We start from the raw sequence: 6,554 nt of genomic DNA, 5'->3' as shown, positions 1-6,554 counted from the left end.
GAGATGGCGTGCTTCCGAGATTTGCGAGAATTCATTGGCATAGACCAGTGATCCTTAACCTTTCGAGCATCGGAAATAGAAGTGGTCCCACTGCCATTCAAAAAATAGATTACAACTTTACTATTACATTTACAACTCTAATTCTGATGATCGTATTGTTTCCAAATATTTTATTAAGTTCACTTATATGTATTATTAAGTTCACCTAAAATCTATTGGATGTTGAGAAATTTAATGAATACAGTTTTTATTAAAAAAATATTTTGTGGTGTTTATAAAAATATGAACTAATTTTATATGAACAAATGAACTAAAATATTTTCTATTATTGATAATTTGTAAAGAGATTTAGATTAAATTGAATGTAAAATGATTGAGCAATGATTAATGTTGAAGCAGTTTACAATAATAACACATAACAATTGGAGGATATCATGGACGAATACTCAAATAATTAGTCCATGATCTCAATCTTATATGATTTTTTTTATCAATATTTAATTGGTTTAACAACAACAACAAAACCTTAAAAATTGTTTTGTTTATAACGAATTATGTAAAACATTGAAATAAATATCATTACATATACATTGTCACGTAGCGATCTTCGCCTTCCGAGAAGTCTAAATGATCAGGATCACGTAATCCACTAATACGTGCATACTAAATATTACTTCGCAAAATCGTAATGCGCTTTAGACCATTATTATAAAATTGTTTCACATCATTGTATTCTAATTATTAAGCTTTATACTTTTTATTTTATCATCAATCTAAATGTATTTTCATTATTTAAATTATTACTATTGCAAAAGTTAAACAATTTCCCGTGTGAACTCTTCTTGAATACGTGGCCAATACTTTTTGTCAACTTATTTAATAATTTTAGATTTATCATTACTTTCAATGAAAATTTTCAAAATTTTACTTTTACAATTTTTCTGCTTTTTGTCAAATAGTAATACTTGTCTTAAAAACTGTTTGAAAGAATTAAAGTTAAACAATTTTCTGTATGGAAACTACTTGAATTCACTTTTCAATTTTAGTTTTCTCATTAATTTCAATGAAAATATTCAAAATTTTACTTTTTCAATATTGTCTGTTTTTTTCAAGTAATAAAATTTGTCAAGTAAAGTTAAGCAATTTCCATTTCTTAATTTTAGTTTTCTCATTATTTTCAATAAAAATATACAAAATTTTATTTTTACAATTTTTCTGATTTTTGTCAAACAGTAAAATTTGTCTTGAAAACTGTTTGAAAGAATTAAAGTTAAGTCATTTTCTTTATGGAAACTACTTAAACCCACTTATTAATTATAGTTTTCTCATTAATTTCAATGAAAATATAAAAAAATACTTTTACAAATTTTTCTGATTTTTGTCAAACAGTAAAATTTGTCTTGAAAACTGTTTGAAAGTATTAAAGTTAAGCAATTTTCTGTATGGAAACCACTTGAATCCATTAATTAATTTTAGTTTTGTCTACTTTGAATAAGAATATTCAAAATTTTACTTTTTCAATATTGTTAGTTTTTTTTAAATAATAGAATTTGTTAAGCAATTTTCATTTCTTAATTTTAACTTTCAATAAAAATATACAACATTTTACTTGTACAATTTTTCTGTTCATTTCAAATACAGTAAAAATTGTCAAATAAATTTTTAACATTAACTGTTTGAAAGAATGAACGTTTCATTTTGTTTTTGGCTGTTGCAAATAGAGATTATTATTATCTCATAATGTTGGTAATTTCCAGGAAACTTTTGACTAAACTTGGTTTTGATAATATAATAGTATTATCTGTGAAAAACAAATGAATTTGCAATTATTTTTCATATAAACTGAAAATGAAAACATCCGTTTATTTATATTATTTAGTCATAAATTAGAATTAGTCATTGATTAGAATTGAATGAAAACGTCGTTTATATTTTTGTTTTATTACTTAGAAAATGTTACAATGATTAAGTATTTCGCAGGAAATTAGATATCTACGCGATTGTCGCATTCATTTATTTATAATAAAAATTAGTTACGTTTTATTTTGATAAATGCACGTGGTAAAACTTTTTCCAAGAAAATTATCTACAGCTAGAAACCAGATATATTTTGGTTTCAAGGATACTTTTTTTAAGATAACATTTTTGCTGACTAAAATTAAATCATCCTCTTAACGAAGTTAATTTAAGTATACTAAATTGTAAAAGGATTTTATCATTAATGAATTTTGTTTTTTTTTTTAAATTTGTTATAAAGTATTGGAACAGGTATAATATTTTAGTTTTCTCATAATAATCTTATCTTCTTTTCCTGGAAAATTGCATTGAATATAGATCTTTGTAGGTTATCATAAGTTTATTTATTAATCTGAATCATAAACACATGACACAATTTTCATCTATTTTTTTATTACACAATTAATTACCTATGAATACTAGAAAAAAATGTTTAAAATTTTCACGAATAAGTCGTAAGTCGAGGTTTAACATAGTTAAGATATTTCATATTGTAGCACAAAGTAGATATAATGTAAAAGCAAAGTTTTATTTATTTTCTGCGAAATTTGTAAACAGTCGTAATAAATTCGCAGCTCGTAAGTCGGGGAATTTCCGTAATAAACCAATAAAGATGTTTCGTTTTACATTTTTATTAACGCAATTTTTCTAGCTAAATTAAAAAAGTTTTAAGAAAATGATTAAGTCGGGGTATTTCTTTTCTAAGATAGTAAAGATGTTTCCATATTTCATATATTGAAAACGATTTTTATAAACTTTTGGTCAAATTGGTAAAGAGTAGCAATTATTGCCTAAGTCGTAAGTCGGAGTATTTCTTGAGTAAGATTTCATATTACATATATTACTACTACAATTGATGTATAAGTCGTAAGTCGGGGTATTTCTAAACTAAGATATTAAAGATATTTCCTTTCACATTACAGTGAGGCTTTTACAATGGAATCGAAAGTTTTTTTTAAAACTTTTATCGTAATGTGCAAACCCCCCCGACTGCTTCTCCGATAAGTCGTAAGTCGGGGGTATTTTGTGTACGAGCAGAGAGAGAGAGGAAAGTTTTTGAAAACTTTTAGCGAGATGCATAAACAGTCGTGTTCAACTTGGTAAATGGCTTAAATGGACTTTTGTAGTTTGCTGACTGCTATGGGGGGTCCACAAGCAAGCAGAAGAGAAGAACTAACGATTTCCTGAGCATAGTTCAGTCTCGTTAGGTCCGAATTGACGTTACGTCGTTATCCAATTCATTCCGCTCGCGGTTTACATTTTGTTAACTGAATTTTATAAGCGTAGAGCGCGCGATGGATGCGCTCGCAGTCATTTTATTGCTCGTAAAAATAAAAACACATTCTCGTTGTCCCTGCATTACTACAAAACCGTTTATTGTTGTTCAACAATGGGGAGACGCTTCTCCGCACTTGTTTCACAACTGCGAACGATAAAAGTACTACACTCTTAATGCATTGTTAATTCGAATGCAACGAGATTCACAGTTTTTTTTTTGATGTTTTTGTTCACGCAATTGAACGCAAACTTCACGTTACTTGAAGCAATTATTTATATGATAATATGCATATCTTCATTTACTTTAAGTTCGTTTCGAATTGAGCACACAATCGAATGATCCGTTCCTATAAATAAATGCGGATAACCTTCGATGAGTAATTAAATTTTTTCTTACGCACCAATTTAAAGTTTTGTTTACACAATAATCGAAGTTAGTTGTAAATTTAATTTAAAAAAAAGTGTAAATAGGTCATATTATAGTTACACTTTTAGTTATTTTAATTTCGATTCTTGCAATTAATTTTAGGAGATGTACGTTCGTATGAACTTCGGTACGTTTTTACGAACATACCATTTATATTGGACTTTTTAGTCATGTACATTTGTTTAGAGTGCGTTAACTGATTGTACTTGCTAAATGCGAAAGTTATTACAATTTTGCTTCTCATAAGTGATTTTAGGGGTTGTACGTTCGTATGAATATCGGTACGTTTGTGCGAACAAACCATTTATATTGGACTTTTTAGTTAGGTACATTTGTTTAGAGTGCGTTAACTGATTGTACTTACTAAATGCGCAAAATTATTTAAATTTTGCTTCTCGCAAATGATTTTAGGGGTTGTACGTTCATTTGAATATCGGTACGTTTGTGCGAAGAAACCATTTATATTGGTCTTTTTAGTTAGGTACATTTGTTTAGAGTGCATTAACTGATTATACTAAATGCTTCTCACAAGTGATTTTAGGGAATGTACGTTCGTATAAACATTGAGTACGTTTGTGTGAACGAATCATTTTTACTGGACTTTTTAGATAGGTACATTTGTTTAGCGTGCGTTAACTAATTGTACTTGCTAAATGTGAAAAGTTATTTCAATTTTGCTTCTGAAAAGCGATTTTAGGGGTTGTACGTTCGTTCATAGGAACGTACGTTTTTACGAACGAACTATTTATACTTTTAAGTTAGGTACATTTGTCTAGCGTGTCTTAACTGATTGTTCTTGCTAAATGCGAAAGACAAATTTATTTTTGCATTTTACGACCGACAAGTCTGCGGATTTGTGTCGGTCTCCGATTAACATTTGCGGATGTTTTTCACAGTTATTTCCGACAAAAGTATTTTCTTTGTGAATTGCGCCTCCTGTTTTGTAAATATAAACTTGAAACTTGCAGCTGTATTTATTTGAAGCCGATACTTTTCAAGTAACAAGTTGAGTATCAAACTATTAATACTTGAGTAACTCAAAGACAAGTAATTACAGATAGATTTAAGTTGGTGCACATCTCATGAAACCCAATATAAGTTACTTGTCAAGTAACGCGTAATGTATATAACTATAAGTCAAACTAGTATTTACGCACTATAAACGCATGCATTTACATACATCATTTAAATTGGTAGACATGTTTCAAGTATACTTATGCCTAATACATATTCTATTCCTAGTTGACATTTGTGTACTCTTTGAGACCAAGCTCAAATATGCTGCCTACTATATATAGATTCTTTTGTGAATATCGTTTGTTTCCTTGAAATTCCTCGCATAAAAGATTTGAAATAGTAGTTGTTCAGGTATAAATAATAACTTAAGCTTACGACTTAATATTAATTGATGTAAATTGCGGTTCTCGTCTCGTCCTGGTCTGTTTCTTCTAGTACATTTTATTCGAATGCTAAGTCGTAAAATTCAGTCATAGTAATTTAGCATCTTTACGAGCAATTACGTTTCTGTTTTCGCATCGCAGCTGCATACGAAATTAAAATAAATTAACAAAGATTAGTTTTAGACTTATTATCCTTCTAATCTAATACTATATCATATTATCTCGTTGAATTTGTTTTCAATTCACATTTATTTCTATTTATATATCGTTTTATAATCGTCCTTCCAAGTTTTTCTATTCAAATATTTTACTCTTCCTGTTAAAATTAACAACTAAACATGATTCGTAGTTAAATTTAATTGTAAGATAAAAATCTTGTATCATGTAACTAAATACATTTATTACTTTTTATTATAGCAATACGCCATATGTTGATTTATACTAGAAGATTTAGGTTTTTAAAGAAATGTTAACATACTTTGAGTGTTAGCTTATTTACTTGAAATTATACCTAAAAAACCTGAAGTTTGATATTCTGATTCTCAATGGAAATTATTTATTTTTCATCATGATTATGGCTGTTTTAGCAGTACAATGTGATAGTGTATGCGAGCGATAATGCAACCTAGAGTTAACGAACTTCGAGTTTCCTCGACGTGTGTGTGATAACGAGATTGTTTGTTCGACTAATTACATCGGCGAATGCAATATTGCAAATACGTACCATTATTTCATAAATTTCTCGCAATTCAAAAGGTTATATTATTCTTTAGATAACGGCATAAATATACTTGTATGTTATCGACACGATTTTAATCCTATTCCAAGATTGTCACTATTAAAAATTTATACAGAAACACATAAGTAGTTTTGTTTTATTTTTATTCTTAATTAATTTCAAATTTATATTACATTTAATTAACTTTAGCAATAGAAATATAATCTAAATGTGTCAAATTACAAATTGAATATTTGCTTTTACAACTATGGAATTATTATATGAAATATTTGTAGGTGATTTTTTCTTTTTTAATAATGAGCGCTCCAAATAATACGTATAAATTAGAAAAGTAATTCATCGAGTCTACTTTTATCGAGACCAAATCTCCTATAGAAAATTTAGAAAGTAGTTCGTCTAGTCAAAAATCAGTCACGATTGTTCGGTTATAAATTGTACTTATTTAAGTATAAACGAATCATTTTAGGAGATTTTACTTTTTATCAATCAATTAACCACTGTTATTTAGATTTGTATTATTTTTGATAACTTTAAGCATACATCTTAATTTCTATTACACAGAAATAATACTTTAGAATCAATTCATTAAATAGTTTTATTTCATCTGCACAGTTGAAATTATAGGTCAGCCAACGTGTATTTTTTAGTGGATAAGTTTTTCAACAAAGCAAACTATAGTAACTACAAAAATTAA

This window comes from Nicrophorus vespilloides, unplaced genomic scaffold, assembly GCF_001412225.1.
Source record: "Nicrophorus vespilloides isolate i.1.1-1 unplaced genomic scaffold, Nicve_v1.0, whole genome shotgun sequence".
Lineage (NCBI taxonomy): Eukaryota > Metazoa > Arthropoda > Insecta > Coleoptera > Silphidae > Nicrophorus > Nicrophorus vespilloides.
The sequence above is the reverse complement of the archived record's forward strand: the minus strand, read 5'-3'. Positions refer to the sequence as shown.